The sequence below is a fragment of the Galeopterus variegatus genome, unplaced genomic scaffold, assembly GCF_000696425.1.
Source record: "Galeopterus variegatus unplaced genomic scaffold, G_variegatus-3.0.2 Scaffold10782, whole genome shotgun sequence".
Lineage (NCBI taxonomy): Eukaryota > Metazoa > Chordata > Mammalia > Dermoptera > Cynocephalidae > Galeopterus > Galeopterus variegatus.
Window position 1 is genome coordinate 1,526 of NW_007736893.1, and position 22,010 is coordinate 23,535.

Here is a 22,010-nt window from a genome sequence, read left to right on the forward strand (position 1 = left end):
ACACACACACACACACACACACACACACACAAAAAAAAAAAAACCGGGGGGTGGGGGAAGAAGATATAAGAACTACAATTTTTTGAAGTTGTTACAACAAGCAAACGGAAAGGACATTCTTGGGTGGAAGGGGGGAGAAGGAGGAGGGAGGGAGGTTTCAGTGATGGGCCATAATAATCAACCACATTGTATATTGACAAAATAAAAATTTAAAGGAAAAAAAAAAAAAAACAACGCAAGACAACAAGTGTTTGCAAGGAGCAGACAGATCAGAATCTTGTGCACTGTTGGTAGGATTGTAAAATGGTGCAGCTGCTATATTGTATGGAAAACATTATCGCTGTTCTTCAGAAAACTAAAAATAGAACTACCATGTAATTCAGCAGTCCCAGTTCTAAATATATGTCTACCAGAATGGGAAGCAGGGTCTTCAATACATATCTGCACACCCATGTTTATAGGAGCTTTATTCTCAGTAGCCAAGAGGTAGGAGCAACCTAAAAATTTTTCAATGGACAAATAGATAAAACTAAATGTTATATGTACATACAATGGAATATTATTCAGCTCTAAAGAGGAAGGCAATTGTTCTAGGAATGAGTTAAAGTTGAGCTTTATTCTCAGTAGCCAAGAGGTAGGAGCAACCTAAAAATTTTTCAATGGACAAATAGATAAAACTAAATGTTATATGTACCTACAATGGAATATTATTCAGCTCTAAAGAGGAAGGCAATTGTTCTAGGAATGAGTTAAAGTTTAATGCCCTCCAAAGTGAGAAGGTTCTTTGGGACTGAACGAGGACCAGGCAGGTCCATTCTTTAATCAAAGATACTTATTAATGGATTGACTCACATACAGAAAAGCCACATGCAGTGAAGAATCAGAGGTCTAGAGATGAGGGCTTTAGTTCTCTGGGGTTAGACAATGTTAAGATAGCAAAAGTCACTATTACTAACAATAACTTTAAGGAAACATCTTAAGAAAAGTAAGTCAATAGCATCAATCACCAGGTGTTTGTGATCTATGAGCCAGTGGGTCTCATGGCGTCAGTGCTTATACTAATCACGCCATCTGCTGTAATAAGTCAGTCATTCCCTGAAACCTATGTTCCCCTTATATTTGCCCTAATGTTAAGGTGTAATTAGCCAGTGAAGCTAATTAATGAGGTTAAACAGAAGTTAACATAGCAGGCGGGCACAAAATGGCCTTGGTTTTGTGAACCCTCTTAGAAAAGTCCTGTCATAGGCTAAAACATAAATGAACCTTGAGGACTCTATCCTGAGTGAAATAAGTCAGTCACAGAAAGACAATACTGAATGATGCTACTTATGTGAGTTACCTAAAGTAGTCAAACTTGTAGGAACAGAAGGTAGAATGGTGGTCATCAGGGGCTGGGATTGAGGAAAATGAAGAATTGCTTAATGGGTATGGATTTTCAGATTAGCAAGAGGAAAAAACTCTGTAGATCTGTTGCATGATAATGAAAATATACTTCACACTAGTGTACACTGTACACTAAAAATGGTTAGGAGGGTAAACTTATGTTATTTTTTTAAAATCACAATTATAGGACAACTATGTAAGGAAAAGAAGATGTCCTAAGGTATTTTCAAGGTTTGATATCACGCCTTTTAGCTTTTAGTTTCCAATATCTACCTACCCTTTGTAATGGGAAAGATATGCCTTTTTTCCTGGCACATCTTCCATTCCTAAGATTTCTCAAAAACTACTGAGAGGAGATGGCTTCAAGCAGCACATGATCCATCAAAGAAGTGGTCACCAGATTCCACGATGGCCACCAATGATACCCTGCTCCTAGTATGATCCCTGTGCATTCTTGTATTCTCGATTTTGAGTACAGAAGTAAAGGGATCACTTCTGACATTAGGTCATGCTAGGCTGTGACTTTAGTCTTGCAAGCTTGCCTGCTCAGCTTGCACATTGATGAAGTGAGCAGTCATGATGGAGAGACCCCTGCGGCCAGGTCCTGAGGACAGCTCCCAGTCACAGCCAGCTAAATCTGAGGCCCTATTCCAACAGCTGCAACAAACTGAATTCTACCAACAAGTACCTGTGCTTGGGAGCAGATCTATCCCCTATGAAGCCTTTGGATGAGATCAAATTCCTGGCTGATACCACGATCACAGACTATAAAAGAACTTGAGCAGAGGACCTAGCTAAGTCGTCCCATGTTGCCTAACAAATTCCCACAAATTTAGCAGCTTGAAATCAATACAAAGTTAAAAACTAACTGTAATGCAAGGACAGAACACATGAAGTAGAAAAAGAACATGAGGTCACATGTCCTCAGTCTCATCTGTGTGTGTTGGAGAAGGTTCTGTGATGACGTCAGTGTTAAATATTCAGAAATTCTATGAAAGTGTATCTTATTCAATGATGAATTTTTATTAAGTTTAATGTTTAAGATGTGTATGAACTATGAACAAAATAACAACAAAAAGAACAGAAAGTATCTTCTCTCATGTAACTTATTCCCAGTGGAGGGAGTGCACATAAACCAAAAATACATAGAACAAAGAGAAGGACACATGATGACAAGTGCCACGAAGGAAGATAGAGCAGGGGAAAGGGACAGGGAATGGTTGGACGTGGGAAGAATAAGATTTAAAATACCATGGTAAGGGAAATCTGATTTCCTGAAAAAGTGGAGACAAATCATGCAGTAATCTGAGCAAAGAGCGTTTTAGGCAAAGGAGACATGATGTCCAAGATAAGGAGAAGATGAATGTCTGTAGTTTTTGAATGCCTGAGGACTTTGTCTTGGCACGTTTGCTTTTATGTATCTTGACCAGGAGCATAGATACAGAAGATACCGGTGGATGAAATCAACACTCAGGAACTTTTGGGAGAACATAGAGCTGACCTTGTGATTGACCATATCCGAGTCTGCTTCACTGTCCTGATTCTGCTCTAACAAGTGTTTAAACAAACCTATTCTGTGTGTGGGTCTGTGTTCTAAGTTACTTTTTAACACCTTGGAGTCAAGGAGTAAGTGTCCTCACTTAGAAAGTATAGATTATAAAACTCACGACATCATGCTGAGTATGAATGTTAAAGAATAAATGTGGTTTTAGTATTAGGCTTACCTCAATTCATGCTTTCTGGGAGAATTTGATGTCCAAGGGTCAAAGGGTTCTTACTTTGTTCCAGATCTGAAATTTACCATGTCTCCTTAGAATGGGCAGTTACATAGAAACAGGATTTGTGTAGATGATTGGAAGTGCAAGGTGGGAGATGGTAAAAACCATTTTATAGACGTTTCTGAAATGGGGCTGGGGAAGTAGCAGGAATCAAGTATTTATCAGTTAGTTTGTTCTTAGCCCTTCCAGGTCCATGAAAACACATTGTATTTAATCTGGAAGGGGAGGCACGTATTGAAAGGATGACCAATAATCCAAGGCTCCCTTCCAGCATCTCAAGGATCAGAGCTCCAGGGACCTATGAATGGGGGATTCCATTGGAAGGGCTGGCCAGGGAGGTGGGAGGGAACCAGCCTGGAAGGAAGATTAGGAGTCAGATATGGGGTAGGTTTAGCAGGAGTGAGTTGAACACAATTCTTCTTGGGATGTAATTGTTAAGACTCCTTATTTATAGTTGGTGCATAAAAGAGAAATTTCTACAAGGTTTTATCCAAAATGTAGAGCTAAGGGTCAGGCCTGGACCACCTATGTGTGCCCAGTAATAGCAGAAAACTTGCAGGCCTGCTGTGGGGCAGGAAATCACAGGTCCAATTGTTAAAACCAATTCCCCTGAACTTTAAAATCATCTTTATTTCAAGTTCTCTCAGCTTAAAAAGCAAATGATCATTTTTTAATAGTTGATCCCCTAAAATATTTCACAAAACAAGAAAAGCTGAAATATAAAACATAAAATAATTACAAGCCATTAAATATTTTTTTTGTAAAACAAATGCTAAAATGACTAATAAATACAAAAAACAAATTCTCCTAATTTTTCAAAAGTCTTTTGATAAGTTATAGCAAAATAGCACAATGCTTACAAAATTTGTTAAATGTTAGGAACGACTTTTGCAAAGATGAACACTTATTATGTATACTTTTAAGGCATACAAAGTTACTCCTTTCATCATGAGGAACCACAGTTTCATTACAGAACAATTTGTTGAAAACTTGGGACTTCGTCATGGGCTACTGAACTTTGAGACTGACAGTTTAGGACCTGGCATGCTTTTCAACACTCGTGTCTTCAACTGTTCTCATTTTTGTGGCCACCTTTGTCCTGCCAAAGAGGCTCTCTCAAGCCATGGCCTTCAGCCCAGAAGTGTCCACCCAAGTTGTTCACACACAGTCTTTCCTGAAATGATTCATCCCTTGAAACTAGAGCGGGCCATAAACTTGGAGTGTTCCAGGGCAATTTCTTGGACTGTTTTCTATCTTCCCTCACTCCCCTGATAATTTTAGATATTCTTTTGGCTTTACATACCACTTCTCAGCTGAGAATCCTCACATCAATATCTCCAGCTCAGTGTTTCCACCTAAACTCCAGAACAAAATATCAAATTGTCTACTCCACATTCCCTTGTGAGTTTCTGACGGACACCTCACACTTAACATGCCTCAGACAAAACTCCATTAAACCTTCTGCAATCCCACTCTACCTCAATTTTCCCAGTCTTGGTACTTTGTCAACTGCATTCTTGTAGTCCTAAACAGCAGAATTTTGTAGTCTCTTTTACCTACTTTTATTTTCTCATATTCTATGTGTAATCACTGAGTAAAGCCCACCATCTTCACTGTTAAAAATCTGTCCACTATTTGTCATCAGCTCTACAGTTATCCTCATCCAGGTCTTCTTGTCTCTCACTCAGATTTTTACAAGAGCCTCCTGGCTAGTTTGCCTCCTTCTGCCTTTCCAACTGTGATGGATAATTTGATGTGTCCACTTGACTGGGTTAAAGAATGCTGAAATAGCTTGTAACAGATTATTTCTGTGTCTATAAAAGTGTTTCAGGAAGGGATTAGCATCATAATTAGTAGACTGTGAAAAGAAGATCTGTCCCTGCAGGTGTGGGAGGACTTGCTGAAATCTGTAGAGGGCCTGAAGAGAACAGAAAGGCAGAGAAAGGGTGGATTCTCTCTCTGTCTTCTTGAGCTCCTGTCCCTGCAGGTGTGGGAGGACTTGCTGAAATCTGTGGAGGGCCTGAAGAGAACAGAAAGGCAGAGAAAGGGTGGATTCTCTCTCTGTCTTCTTGAGCTGGGACATTCATCTTCCCTGACATTGGACGTCATGTTTCCTCTGCCTAAATCCCTCTTTGCTCAGATTACTGAATCATCTATCCCCCACATCGAGGAAATTAGATTTCTCTGTCCATGGTATTTAAAATCTTATTCTTCCCACATCTGTTCATTCCCTGTCCCTTTTCCCTGCTCTATCTTCCTTCATGGCACTTGTCATCATGCATCCCACTCTTCGTTCTACATTTTTATTGGTTTGTTGTGCATTCCCTCCAGTGGAAAAATTTCCCTGAGAGAAGATATTTTCTGTTCTGTTCATTGTTATTTTTTTCATGGCTCCTACATATTGTCTTGAACATTAAACTTACTAAAAATTAATTGTTGAGGAATTTAAATGAGAACTGTAGCAGAATTAGTATTTTCATGTGTCCCACTCTTTGTTCTACATTTTTATTGGTTTGTTGTGCATTCCCTCCAGTGGGAAAATTTCCCTGAGAGAAGATATTTTCTGTTCTGTTCATTGTTATTTTTTTCATGGCTTCTACATATTGTCTTGAACATTAAACTTACTAAAAATTAATTGTTGAGGAATTTAAATGAGAACTGTAGCAGAATTAGTATTTGTAAATGACCACCCTAATGATTACTTCCCACCTCGAAATAAGAAATATTGTATTAATAACTGCTATTTCTCTAGAAGCTGAAAACTCTACCCACCTGTACCCCAGAAGTGTCTATAGAATGGCTGCTATCATCTCTCATCCACCAACTCTCAAATTTCTCGGCCAATCACAGCTTTTAGCACTAATTATTCAGAAGGAATCAAAATATGCAATAATAGACCCTGTAGTAGGTAAAAACTTTAGGGAAAACAACTTTATTTGTTTTTCCTTCAGGAAGTGACATAAATTTAGTGCCTTTCATTGCTGACCTGTGGGCTTAGTTGTAGCTGAGCATGAGTTGCTGAGCCGCAGGGCTTTAAGCAGAAGGGACGTGTCCAGTCACCAGCATCTGAGACGTCCACTGCATCAATACTCATCAGCAAATGGATAGCTAGGGTGGCCAGCCATACTGAAATGAGATGATAATGTATAATATGAATGCAGTGACCATATAGCTAGGGTGGTAGCAATGTAATTCCTATGAGGCTGCCATTAGGCTGAAAGTTAAAAATTTTATTTCCTGATGGGTTGTAAATTATATTTCTTACTTTCATGAGCATGGCTTTGTTACAAGAGATTTTAAGAATAATAACTAAACTTTTCAAATTATATTTCCTAGGCTGAAACTCAACACACAGGACACATAGAGTTAAAAATTTAAACCCATTCCTCTCCTTCATGTACATCTGTCAACAAAGCAAAGTGATATTTCATCAGTTCTGATTCAAATTCTCAATGAAAGATCTAACCCATTCTGCCTCATATTAACAAGGATTATAGAGTAGAGTTCTATGTCCAAGAAGCTAACTATATAGTTTGAAGATCTGTATAGTTTAATAATAACAAAAAATATAAGGTAATGAAAAAATTATTATGAATTATTAAAATATTTAATAGGTAATAAGAATTACTGATTGTGTTCCCCTCTCTTTGTTCTTTTCAATTTTTTCCCCAGCTTACTCTCACATTTCTTTACACTAATGAAAATATTAGCAGTGATAACCATATGTCTTCTGATTTTTGCGTACATATAATTTTGCATTGTGTTTATCTCTTTTCCTACATTATCACATTTATTTCTATTACAAGGTAAAATTCCCACAGGCAGAAGGAATAAATATTCCTTGCCAACCCTCATTTATAATATATGCCCTTTCTCACATTCTATGTACTTAGAGCATAAAGGAACAGTAAAGAAATATGTTGGTTGTAAATTCTCCCAACAGTGGGGTTTTTCCTCCACACTCTTCCTTTGGTTTTAAATCTCTCTCTTCTAAGACTTCTTCTTCCTCTGAACTGAGATTTCCAAATGTCAGAAAACTAAAATCAAGTATTTCTATTGTCCTCAGCAAGGCCAGCCTTTCTGGAGGCAATAAAGTGTTTGGGTCCTGAGCAAACATCCACTGAAAAGGAAGAAGAGATTTGAAACCTTAAAGACAGGGAATTGACATGATGTAGGGAATGATTCCATATGGAGGTGATGAGCATTTCTGACTTGAACGACAGGGTTGTGGAAGATGCCTTTAACCTGATAAAAAATTGAGCAGCATTGGGAGAACATGATGTAAACGTAGTTTGTAAACATTTAATTAGGTACATTGTTCACATCTACAGTGTATGTCTACTAGATAGTTGTAGGAATGAGAAGCCTCTACGGAAGGTGCAGACTCAAGAATCCTACTGACTACTCTGGAAAGTTCAATGGAGGGAGACATGTGGAAACCCATTTGGGGAATTCCATGCTGACCCTGGGCCCCTCACCCTGTTGCTGTGTCAGAGAACAGAGCCCTGGAGTGATATGCAGAAAGCTCCTGCATCATCCCTGACTCAAACCGTCCTCTGTCTTTCTCTTACGAGGAAACTTTTAATGCCTATCTACATTCCTTTTTAAAAAAATAAATTGAAGCAATACATTTACCAAACTTACTTACAAATTAGAAACCAAATATTGGATATTTCTGTTTAGGCCATCTAGGACTTTCATGTCCTCTGAAGACAACTGGAATTCAAAAACCTATCACAAGATCAGAAATTCATGGAGGGAGACATGCGGAAACCCATTTGGGGAATTCCATGCTGACCCTGGGCCCCTCACCCTGTTGCTGTGTCAGAGAACAGAGCCCTGGAGTGACATGCAGAAAGCTCCTGCATCATCCCTGACTCAAACCGTCCTCTGTTTTTCTCTTACAAGGAAACTTTTAATGCCCATCTACATTCCTTTTTAAAAAAATAAATTGAAGCAATACATTTACCAAACTTACTTATAAATTAGAAACCAAATATTGGATATTTCTGTTTAGGCCATCTAGGACTTTCATGTCCTCTGAAGACAACTGGAATTCAAAAACCTATCACAAGATCAGAAATTTTTTATTACTTTTTGATCACATAATTGCCAATCTGGAAAATCCAAGTGCATCAGAATAAGTAGTTCAGAGGAGTAACTTAAAATATCTGAGAACTTTCCAAATGTTATGAAAGACATCAAGAAAACCCTTAAGTGGTTAGTGAATACCAGGTGATAATAACCAGAAATCTAATCTTTTATGTAATACATTGAATCTGCACAACACTACAGACAAAAGCAGATCTCCAAAGACACTGGAGAAATCAAAGCTGACATCCTTCAAAGATGAAAGGGAAAGAAATGAATAAAGATGAAAGGGTAATATAGTAAAAGACCAGAAGATTGTTGATGCAAATGTTTCAGATATGTGAGACAGTTCAGTAAGTTAATGAATATGGTCAGATTTCTATATCCCATAAATGAAGACTTAGAATAGGAAAAGAGTCTACATGATTTAAGCCAGAATTAATTAATTTAATAGCATCATCTACTTCAGTCATAGGGATTCTTGATAAAAAAAAGGGATTGTAATTTTGACTTGGTTATGAAGATGATTAAAATTAGTCCTTGTTTGGAAATTTGACATCAACTTGCTGTTCTAAACTTAAGAAGATTAGTCGCCTTGTCAGTATTGCAGTTCTGGTCCCCACACCAAGCCAGTGTCCTCAAGTCTTGAATGATTAGAAGGTTCACATTGTTTTCAGCACATCATTCTGTTACATTTCACGTAGAATGCAGTCATGTTTTAAAGGGAAAATATTGTGAGGTCACGGTTTCTGGAGAGGTATAAGTTAGCGCACAAGAAAGAAAAGTTCTAAGAATATGGAGTTTCCTTCTAGTCATATGTTCCTTGAAAGTCAGGGCAAGATTTTAAAAAAGCCAAAGAAAGAAAGAATCGCACTAGTACATTGAACTTACAAAAAAAAAAAAAAATACAGGGGGGTATAGCGAAAAATTAGCTAAGGGTCACAAAGACTGATTATGTTTTATAAACATGAGTATACTAATTATCCTGATTTGATCACCACATATTGTACACATGTATTGATATTTGATTCCATACCCCACAAATACAAATAATCAATTATCTTTCAATAAAAAAGTCAAAAAAAATTACCCCCCCCAAAAAAAAACAGCCACAGCAAGTGAAATAGGTAACAATGAGAGGAGCAAAACATGCCGACTTAGCAAATGAAATGCTTGAGTAATTCTGCCAGATAAGAGAAAATAATATTTCTGTATCTGGGTATTTGCTTGTTTATTTCTTTCTGATAAGGCTGATGAAACTGCATTCCAGATAGGGGTTTATGTCAAGTCTTCATGGCTGACAGCAGTGCTTTCAGTATATCACAATGTCCTGTTTCTATTCCTAAAATGTAAAGCATCCACAACAGAGAATTCTATCCAGCCATGCCACCTCTCCTGTGGTAGAGTAGGAGAAAACTCTTATTAATGCTCACAAAGCACACAGGCATAGGAAATTCCAGGGAAATCGACCAGGGCAAAGAAGTCTTGAGAGCCTTACAAAGAAGCACATGCGTGCAGTGGGCTGTGCAGGAGCCTAATGCCCTCAGCCCCGCTCATCACCTGCAAGTTCTCCCTGATGTGCTTCTCATTGAAACTCATGGCCAGGACCACCACCCCACGCTGCAGCTGGTAGCGAAGGGCAATCAGGGCTGGAGTCTGCTTGTGCTTTTTTGCCACAGCACAAAGAACTGGGTCATCCAAGAGAAATGGGGAGCTCGGGTCCACCCTGAAAGGAAAGGCAGAAATGCTGAACTCCTGAGGCTGAGTGCTCAGTGTTAGCAGGCTTCCAAAACAGACTAAGGCATCCTCTCTAGTCCAGAGTGTCTCTAATGTGGTCCCTGGACAAGCCACATCAGCGTCATCTGAGATTTTGTCAGGAATGCAAATTAACTGTGCCCTCTGGGCCATTTGACTCAACCCTAGGACACGGAGTATGGTATGATTAAAAATATTTCATCAAGGTGGGGTTTGGGTAAGCTCTCTATTGTGTTTTTTTTTTTTCTTTTTTTTTTTACCATGTTTATTATGTTGGGTTCCCAGAGCACTGTAGGCAACCAGGACAATGTCTTTTGACTTGCAGAAATCCTGCAGTTTGTTCTGATTGAGATAAGGATGACATTCCACCTGTAAATGGCGAACAGAGAAAAGTTTCAGATTACATGATGAAATATTAACATAACATATATATATATATAAAATATTAAAAGTAAAAGAAGCTAAGTAAAAAACTGTGTAGCATTAAATTTGAAGTGAAAGTATTAACCTCCAGTAACTATCTTTTTTTTTTTTTGTCCTTTTTGAGACCGGCTGCACTGCGCTCAGCCAGTGAGCGCTGTGAGCGCACCTGTCATCCCTATATAGGATCCAACCCGCGGCAGGAGCGCTCCTGCGCTCCCAGTGCCGCACTCTCCCGAGTGTGCCACGGGCTCAGCCTGTAACTATCTTTTTTTAAAAAATAAATTTTATATCCTTGTCTTCTAACAGGGTATAAAAAAGTGACATTTCTGACAACTAGAAACTCTACAAACAATGTGGCCTGTAACTATCTTTTTTTAAAAAATAAATTTTATATCCCTGTCTTCTAACAGGGTATAAAAAAGTGACATTTCTGACAACTAGAAACTCTACAAACAATGTTTTGTTTTCTAAATAACTTTGTGCACTACAAGAAGATATGGCAAAGTTAAAATCTTGGACAGGGTAAAAACTCTTTGAGTATTGGACATAAAGTGGTACCAAAAAGCAAGAATTTAGTCAAAGATTCATGAGACCAAGTCTGATGAACCAAACTTTGGTGGCATCCCACAAGTAACATTTGGGTAAATTTCAGCATCAAAAGGAATAATAAGTACACTCAATTACAGCATACAAAATAAATAAAAATTCATGGCTCCATAGTACTGGACAAAGAGAAAGAGAGAGACAGACAGGAAGACTTTCCCACACTGATGCTGATTATTACAGTAACTTCTTTCTCAGATCACCAATAATTAAATGGATGTTATTAAGCTTCCACCTGTATGATAAGAATAATTCTAATTGGTCCACACTTGCTTGTGGAATTGTCTTATTTTACAGTGTAACACCAGGTAAGAAATGTAAAAAGATTGCTTAAACATAAAAATAACTATTTAAGAACACCAATGATATAACTAATCTTCACAAAAATAATCGATGAATACTCAACCACTATGTGGAAGTTTGTTATCAAATATGACTTCCCTTGTTGACAATTGTCACCAAAATTTAATTAGTTATTGCAAAGGGCAAAACACATGGTTAGAGGGGAGGTCTGCCTACAACTAGCTTAAGCAATTGATCAAAACCAAAATCACTGATAGTGGGACGACCTGTTATTAAGTGCTTCATACTGGAGTGCAATTTCAGTGACACAGCATGCCAAGGACACTTTCTTGCCAACAATGTTTAACTTTAAAATAATAAAGCATTTAATTTTTAATTTACAGGAACTTGGTATAGAGAAACAAATTATCCAGCACGGCAAGAAGATAGTCTGATAAATCCAGAATATTTGACATAATCTGTCTGGATAACATGAGGAAAAAGGAGTGGTGACCACTATAGGTTAGAAGAGCTCTAGAAATGTGATAAAAATCAACATATGAACCACAATTGTATCCCAGTTAAAAAAGAACTACTAAATATATTAGGGAAAAATAATGGGATATTTGAGCCTAGACAATATTAAATGATATGAGGGAATTATTGATAACTTCAAGAGATCCAATAATATAAATATAACTGTGTGGGAGAATTTCTTCATTCCTATGATTTTCTCTCTGAGGTCTATAGGGGTTAACGTTCATGTGTACCATTTACTTTGTAGAAGTTTAACAGAATATACACATATATTTACGAATATTCCCACATACTCATGTATATACCTATGTTGCAACATGGCCAAATCTCAAAAATTTTAGATATAGGTGGGAAAATAGGGGTGTTCTATATCATTTTTTCAAATATTCTGAATTTTTGAAAAAGATCAAAATGAAATATTGGGGTGAAACATACTAAAACCACATTTACAAAATTTATATTTGAGAATATGTTATTTTATTATATCAAATGCATAAATTTTATAAGCTATATTTTCTAACCAAGGGCCTTTATTCCTTGATTCCAAGCTGTTAAAGGGAACATAGAAGACAGAGCCAGGCAAAGAATGGATGTGTTTATATAGCTGATTTAATGTAAGAAAGCAGGGAAAGAGGCAGACTGAGAGATGGTCAGTCACAAGGGCAGCTTTATGTTCTGATAAAGTTCCTCTGTGTTGATTTCATCCACAATACACAGGTTTAAAAATAAAATTCATCCCTCGAACATGAATGACTTTCATAGACTCCAGTTATATTTTCCTATATTTATGATTCTGCTAAAGAACCCTGAAAGCAGAGGTACAAAGACTGAGGATTCAGGCATTGAAAACCCATATGAACCTTTACCTCCTGTCTTCTCTTATTTTCACTAATTCCTATGAACTGCCCATTCCATATTTTCATGGCCTTCCTTGCTATACACAGTTCTCAAGTCACTTTCACCCATCCAGACCCTGGTCGTCCTTCATACCTCACAGAACTTCCAGCTTCTCCCCGAGAACTGAAAAACAATTTTAGCCCTCCCTGGTTTCCTTTACCTCCCCAAATTCTAACACAAGATTCAGCACTAACATCTCACAACGTTTTTACTAAGACTGTATCTAGAAGAGATCCAGAAAAGGGTCCTCCCTGTCCTTCTAGACAGAGGCTCTGCTCTGTAGAATCTCCTGTTGTACAAAGGTAAGAGGAACAGAAGGGAAAGACAGTGGACACCTGGCAGCAGTACAGGAAGAAAGGCATGAAGAACAGGAATGAGAGGAGGCTGAGGTGCTCATCTGGTTGCAGACGGGCTTGTACCTGAGCCCTGACTTGTTGAGGATCATCTCCAGCTGCCTGAGGTTAAAGTTGGACACCCCAATGGACTTGGCCAATCCTGCATCCTTACACTTCTCCGTGGCTTGGGGAGGAAGGGGTTGTGGGGAATTATTTGTGCACTTGTCTGCAGATCAAGAGAAAGGCAAGATAGAACTGTTAAAAGGAGAATCTGACAAGAAATGACAACGAAGCCTTTTGGCATTAATTGTTAAGAAGAAAAAAACTTGTAGAGAGTATAGGGGAAGAAGTTAGTGACAACAAGAAGAAGGATTCCTGTGATATCCTTTGGCAGCCACAGCAATTATCGCACATTGAGTTAGAGCAGCGTGTCCTAATTTTCCCCAATCATCTTAGGCATTTCTCTCTATTACATTCTAGTAATGAGTTCTTGCCCACCACACTGGCAAAACTGTCCTTGTAAAGGTCATTAATTTCTAGATCTAAGGTGCACATGCTATTCTCCCAGGTGGCAGGTAGGAACAATGTCCCTCTTCTCTTGGCTTCCTTCTCTGTGCTATTTCCTCCAAGTACTCACCTCCCATGTGGCATAGAATTCCACTGTATCAAATATCAATTTTCCATTTTCAGCTCTTGGATAAAACTCCTCTCCTGGCTGAAAAAGAAGCAATTTGTAAGATGTCACAATACATATCTCCACCCTCTGTTGTGTTCTGAGGTCCATCTAAGGCTGAGGCACTAACCTCCATGAGATAGGTGGTATAACATTCCAGTTACCAATGCATGTAGAATGATTTGCATGTATAGTCCAAAGCAATGTCTTTAGGAGACAGGCTTTCCCTAATCTCATATTTTTATATGTTTTAATAAATACCATTTTCTTAGGTCCTATGGGGACTCATTGTGGCTCAATTTACCATTACTTGTACCCTATACATTCCTCTTTGGAAATGCCTGTCTTACTCTGAGAAAGACAGGAACTTACATGGCTTTATTTCCAAATAACAGTTACAGTCTTTATCCAGGTGGGATAATCAGATATCTTTCTCCTTCTGAACACATAATAGTGCAAAAATGAGCACATGATACAAACATGGTCAATTAAGACTTGTTTCAAGATTAATTTCTATGATGTGAGACCCAGAGAAGCTCTTAAGTGCTAACGACCAGGAGCTTTGAACTTCCATGAAGCCATATTTGTCACTAATGGAAAAGGCTAGGACAAAAATGAAGCAAATCTGGTGAAATTCAGACATGTGGGATGGAGGAAAAGAAACATTTCAGAAGATGACTTTAAATATTTAAATGCAGTTTGAGGAATTCTTCTACAAGAAGTAATAGAAATAGAAATCCTGAACAGACCAATGAAAAGCAATGAGACTGAAGCAGTAATCAGCAGTCTCCCAACAAGGAAAAGCCCAGGACCAGATGGCTTTGTTGCTGAATTCCATCAAACATCTAAAGAGGAATTAATACCAATTCTCTTCAAAATATTCCAAAAAAATTGAAACAGAAGCCATTCTCCAAAACTCTTTCTATGAGACCAGCAACACGCTGATACCAAAATCAGAGAAAGATACAACCAAAAAAGAAAATTATAGGCCAATATCATTGATGAACATACATGCAAAAATCCTCAACAAAGTATTAGCAATCAGAATACAGGAACACATCAAAAAAATTATACACCATGATCAAGTGGGATTAATACCAGGAATGCAAAGATGGTTCAACATACACAAGTCAATTAATGTGACACACTACAGCAACAAAATAAAGAACAAAAACTGTAAGATTATCTCAATAGATGCAGGAAAAGCATTTGACAAATTTCAACATCTCTTCATCATAAAAATTCTCAGCAAATTAAGTATAGAAGGAGATTATCTCAACACAATGAAAGCCATACATGACAAAACAATTGCCAATATCATCCTGAATGTGGAAAAGCTGAAAACTTTTCCCTTAGGAACAGGATTAAGACAAGGATTCCCACTCTCACCACTCCTATTTAACATAATATTGGAAGTACTAGCTAAAGCAATCAGGCAAGAGAAAGAAATAAAAGGCACACAGATTGGAAAGGATGAAGTCAAACTCCCTGTTTGCAGGTAACACTATATATAGAAAAAGCTAAAGACTCTGTCAAAAAACTTTTAGAGCTGATTAACAATTTCAGTAATGTTGCAGGATACAAAATCAATACCCAAAAAATTAGCAGCATTTTTACACTCCAATAACAAACTAGTGGAAAAAGAAATCAAGAAAGGAAGCCCATTTACAATAGTCACAAAAAACCAACCAACCAACAAACAAAAACCCTAGGAATCAATTTAACCAGGGAGGTGAAAGATTTCTATAATAAGCACTACAAAAGATTATTGAAACAAATTAGAGAGGACACAAAAATGTGGAAAAACTTACCATGCTATTGGATTGGAAGGATTAAAATCATGAAAATGTCCATACTACCCAAAGCAATATACAGATTCAATGCAATCACCATCAAAGTATCAATGACATTGTTCACTGAAATAGAAAAAAACCAATCCTAACATTCATATTGAGCAACAAAAGACCCTGAATAACCAAAGCAAACCTGAGCAAAAAAATAAAGCCAATGGCATTACACTACCTGACTTCAAATTATACTACAAAGCCATAGTAAACAAAACAGCATGGTACTGGCATAGAAATAGACACTCAGACCAATGGAACAGAATAGGAAACACAGGAGTCAACCCACATACTTACAGACAACTGATCTTCGATGAAGACAACAAGAACATACATTGGGGAAGAGGCTGCCTCTTCAACAAATGGTGCTGGGAAAAGTGGACATCTGTACGCAGAAGAATGAAACTGGCCCTGTACCTCTCACCATATACCTAAATCAACTCATAATGGATTAAAGACTTAAATATAAGAACTGAAACCATAAAATTACTAAAATAAAACATAGGGGAAACACTTTAGGAAGTAGGACTGGGCAAAGACTTTAAGAATAAGACTCCAAAAGCACAAGCAACAAATAAAAAATAAACAAATTGGATTATATCAAACTAAAAAGCTTCTGCACAACATAGGAAACAATCAACAAAGTGGAAAGACGATGTATGGAATGGGAGAAAATATATGCAAACTATCCATCCGACAAAGGATTAATATCCAGAATGTATAAGGAAGTCAAACAATTTCATGGTAAAAAATCAAATAATCTAATTAAACAATGGGAAAAGAAGCCAAATAGACATTTTTCAAAGGAAGAAACACAAATGGCCAACATAGATGAAAAAATGCTCAATGTCACTAATCATCAGGGAAATGCAAATCAAAACCACATTGAGGTATCATCTCATGCCAGCTAGACTGGCCATTATTAAAAAGACCAAGAATAACAAATGAAGGTGAGGATGTGGGGAAAGGGGATTTTATCCTACACTGTTAGTGGGATTGTATATTAGTAAAGCCATTATGGAAAACATTATGGAGTTTTCCCTAACTACAGATAAAAATACCATATGATCCAGCAACCTCACTACTGGGTATATACCCAAAGCAATGGAAGTCATTATGTCAAAAGAACACCTGAGCTCACATGTTCATTGCAGCTGTATTTACAATAGCCAAAATATAGAACCAACAAAAATGTCCATTGACAGATGAATGGATAAGGAAAATGTGGTATACATGTACAATGCAATATTACTCTGCCATAAAAAAGAATGAAATTCTGCCATTTGCAGCAACATGGATGAGCCTGGAGAAAATTATGTTAAGTGAAATAAGCCAGACACAGAAAGACAAATACTGAGTGTCCTTTCTCATAACTGGATGCTAAGAAAGAAGGGAAGAAGGAAGGAAGAAAGGAAGGAAGGAAGGAAGGAAGGAAGGAAGGAAGGAAGGAAAGAGAAAGGAAGAAAGGGAAAAGAGACCATAATAATACGCTGAAGGAGAGAACATACCTAAGGATTCTAGAGATGGGGGGGCAGAGGGGAGTTGGGGAGGGATTGGTCAAATAAGGGGCATAAAGAATAATTATGATTTGTGATAATGAATATCCTAACCAAAAACACAATAAATATTTAAATGTAGACATGGTTTTGTCTTACCACCTACCTCAGTCAATAAGCTCTTTAGCATAAACTAACTTGAGTATACATAACATAGTTATTATGAACAAATGCCGTGTACAAAACTCCACCATACAGATAACAAACAGGAGAAGCAATATTTTCCAGGTCCCTATGAAGGTTGCTAGGTTTGACCTACCCAGAGTGAACATCACCAAATTTGCTTTGAGCCTGAAATGTGAGAGATGATGGACACCCTTTGTGCTCCCTGCGGGAGGCAGTTTCATTGCTCAGCAGAGTCACTGGAGACTATGTGTCTGTGAATGTCCCTAAGAACCTCAGGGGCTGTAATCAGGTTTTTGCCTTCAACATGGTAACTATACTTTTTTGAAGTTGTTACAACAAGCAAACGGAAAGGACATTCTTGGGGGGGAAGGGAGAGATGGAGGAGGGAGGGAGGTGTCAGTGAGGGGCCATAATAATCATATACATTGTACATTGACAAAATAAAAATTTAACGAAAAAAAAACATGGCTATTGTTATTTCCTCAAGTTTTTGAAACTGAGACTTTGACGTTGAACTTTGTCTCTTAGAGGTACAGAATATGCAATTTGAAAACCCAAAAGTACTCAATAAATAGGGAATCAGGAATTATTATTTAGGGCTTCCCTCCAGTGTAATAATCCTGATATCCTCTTTAGAAATATCTTAAACAGTCCCTATGAAGGTTGCTAGGTTTGACCTACCCAGAGTGAACATCACCAAATTTGCTTTGAGTCTGAAATGTGAGAGATGATGGACACCCTTTGTGCTCCCTGCGGGAGGCAGTTTCATTGCTCAGCAGAGTCACTGGAGACTATGTGTCTGTGAATGTCCCTAAGAACCTCAGGGGCTGTAATCAGGTTTTTGCCTTCAACATGGTAACTATACTTTTTTGAAGTTGTTACAACAAGCAAACGGAAAGGACATTCTTGGGGGGGAAGGGAGAGATGGAGGAGGGAGGGAGGTGTCAGTGATGGGCCATAATAATCATATACATTGTACATTGACAAAATAAAAATTTAACGAAAAAAAAACATGGCTATTGTTATTTCCTCAAGTTTTTGAAACTGAGACTTTGACGTTGAACTTTGTCTCTTAGAGGTACAGAATATGCAATTTGAAAACCCAAAAGTACTCAATAAATAGGGAATCAGGAATTATTATTTAGGGCTTCCCTCCAGTGTAATAATCCTGATATCCTCTTTAGAAATATCTTAAACAATTCACAGCACAAGTGAAATAGGTTTGATCGTACAATTGCATACCTTCATAGACACTGGGAAATGAATAAGGTAGAGGTCAACATAGTATAGTAGAAGTTTTTTCAGTGACCTTTCCAAGGCTTGTTGGACGAACTCTGGCCAATGAAAAGTGCACTAGAGCTGCAGAGGTTAAAGAATGTAAGTTGTGTTGGATTAATACCTTAGCCAGTTTTGTTGGGTTGTGACACCTGAGATTGAAACTTTTTTCTTCTAGTTGCAAACTGATGATCACAGGCTTTAATACTTCCTTTCCTCTCCCCCCTCCCACCATGTTCTGACCTCCTCGTGAAAACTCTATTATATGTCTGAATATGTTGTTGGAAGAAAGTTATTCTAGTAATAAAATTTTCATGAAATAATAAGAATTCTATTCAATCTGAATGATATTTTATTGACTTTAAAAAGTCATTCAAAAATTTAGTTTCATTCTCTCCTCCATTCAACTGCACGGGGAAGAATAAGCATCCCTTTCGTTTAATAACTGAAGGGAAAATTGTTTAGAACATGTTAACATGTGCTGGGCACAATCTAAGACATTTTAGTTGCATCTAATTTAATACCCAAAGAGCTGACTTATATTATTCTCTCTTATTAACCACGTGAGAAGTGAAATTCAGAAAGATAAGAAATTTTAGAAAGTCACCCAGGAGATAAGAAAAGTCATATTCTGATCAGAGTTATATCTGTTCCTATAGCCCATGATGCATTATAGCACATTGAAATGAGACTCAGAAAAGTAAACTGAATTCATGTTAAAGACATAAATTTAAGCATCACAATGATGAGAAATCCATCATCGTTCTCGTTTTTGACTCTAATTTTAATACATGAATTTGTGTGAATACAAATTGTATCAATAAGCAATAATTCACCAAACAGCCACTGATCGAATCCTGTAATTGTCATCTTCATATAATCCTATGAAATAAATGTGCACACCACATACACGAAGAACATCACATACACGATACCTTTGAAGTGTAGAATATGTCTTCTCTCTTCACAATGCCCTCTGCAAACTTGCTTCAGATGGCCAGTCCAATCTCTTCTCCATTATTATATAAATAAGCGAATCAATACGGCGAAACCCAGCTTCTATTGCTAATTTGGTGGCTTCCTCAGCTTCACTCTTAAGAACTTAGAGGATGCAAAAATGGTAGTATTTGGAGATCCATGTGATTGAGAGGTAGTACAGGCACAAGCAGTGACCTTCACAAGCATGAACTTTTCCTCATGTCTTGGGTTAGTTCTGCATGTTAGGTGACCAACCCATCCCAGTTTGCCTGTGCCATTTTCAGATAGTAATGAAAGTTGGGCATACCAGTGACACCTTCATTCCTGAGCAATCACTGGTTGAGCACTGGTATTGGAGGTCCCCAAGAACACCTCCTGGTTCAGTGATTTGCTGGACAAACTCACAGGACTCGACCTAATATTATAGTCATGGCTGTTATTTAATTAGTGAGCATAAAAAGTAAAGGTAGTACAGGTTAAATGGGCATGGGATGATATATAAAAGAAATCTGGTGCAAAATTCAATGATTCATTTCTCAGTGAATCCACACAGAAGACATTTAATTCTCAGCATTGAATTTTGAGAATGCATTGGAAATATTATCTAAAATAGGAGATCTTTAGAGATTCAATTCCTATGCCTTTCACCACAGGCTGGTTGCACAAACACACTCTGCATAGCACACAACAAAACTTCAGTTTCCCAAAGGAAAGCAGGTATACAAAACCCCTAATATTTGTACTACTAGTTAAGGTGCAGTCACCGTCATCGTCAGTTAGGAAATGGTGAGAAATCCAAGTTACTATATGCCATTCAGGTCTAGTGTGAAAATAAGCACTTCTAAGGAGAGCAGTGTATTATTTTCTAAACAATCATTATTTCTGTGTCCAACTAAATATTAGGACTAAAGATGTATATTTTAAGGATATAGATTTATACATAAGAAATTAAATGCAGTTTGTTAGCGTTTAGAAAGATAGGTGTCAACCCTGAAAATTAAGTCCGTTTCTTTTAGAGAAAATACAGTTTGAGTAAAATTTAAAATTACTGACTGTCCTTTGAAAGACAAAAAGCTAAAGGAATCAAATTGTTTTCCGTTTCTTTTTAAGAATTTCAAAGGCCTTTTTTAAAAAATGAAATTACAAAGAGGTAGCCACTGGGTCCTCAGTTTTCTCTCCTGATTCCTACACTAGTCTTTTCTTAAGTGTATGAGCACTTGGAGATTTAGCAAGTGTGAAGCTTCAGTGGTGTCTCCAATCCTTCCTTCCCTCCCTTTCATACCACTTCACACTACTAAGTAAGAATTCCTGTAGATTGTATTAACACGGATTAAGAATTTAGACTTGCCAATGTTAGGTTGTAGTTTACCCTAAAATTGATGTTATAATTTCCTTTCAAGTAAATTTTCCAGAGGGGAGAGTAGTCCTGGGAAATTCTAGAGTCTAGGTACAGTATTTGCTGTGTGGTGCTTGGCAGGTTGTTCCACAGGAGAGCAGAAATACTCCTGCGTTATTCATCATGCACCCCAACTCCAGTAACTTTTACTACAAATGTTCCTCTGGATCACGTCTACTTGGAAGGAGGGAAGATTTATTTGAGTTATAGACATAAGCAGAGAAATCATTCCCGACATAATCAAACTCCAGCAAGGGACCTGACAAGCAGTGTCCCTGACTGCTGAGTTTCAACTTTTCTGCCAAGTTGGGAAATGGACTGAAACTGGAGGAAGAACCAGAGCCTGGAAGAACCAGTAAGTGTCCACATGATTAGAGCAATGTCTGACTACCTTTCCTCTTTCTACATGGGACAGCTCTAGCCTGGTGAAACCGAGAACAAAGCAAGCCCCCCAAAGTCACTCTCTAACAAGAACCTGACAATCCAGTTCAACTTCCACTTGTCCTAGGTTTATTTTCTTATGATCCGTCAAACCCAAGACACTGTTGTTACCTCTGAAGGAGAGCGCTGCCGAATCCCAGTACAGGAATGAAGTGACCATCATTCAGTTTCACACGCTGACGTTTGGGATCCATCACTGCCACTGCTCTGGATAAATAGACCTTGTTTCTTTCCTCTGCCTTCACAGGATGTATGAGCAACGGACAGGCAACGTAATAGCCAACCGTCCAAAGATTAAGCAAAGACATGTAGGAGGAGCGAGTTTAAGCTGTATTCCACAGAATTAGAAGAGGTTTGGAGCCAGTTTACATTGTTTATAAAAGGAAATTCTTATGTAAGTTATTATATAGTCTTAATGAAATCATTAAGTATTTCCAAGAGTATATTTTCTGCTCAGAATCTACATATATTATGGAAATTATTTAAAAAGACTTAGTGAACAGCTATGACCTTTATAAACTAGATAAAAACTCTAGCTATGAATGTTTCTTGTTTTTTTTTTTTCTTTTTGTCTCTTTTTTCATGTCCAGCAACGGATCGCAACCCTCAGTGTCGCGCCTGTACCGGACTGGGACCG

General features: G+C 37.7%; 1 pseudogene; it reads right to left on the reverse strand.

Annotated features, from left to right (window-relative positions):
- Positions 1-6,244: 6,244 nt before the first annotated feature.
- LOC103610228 lies at positions 6,245-21,567 on the reverse strand (annotated as a pseudogene).
- Between the last annotated feature and the right edge of the window lie 443 nt (positions 21,568-22,010).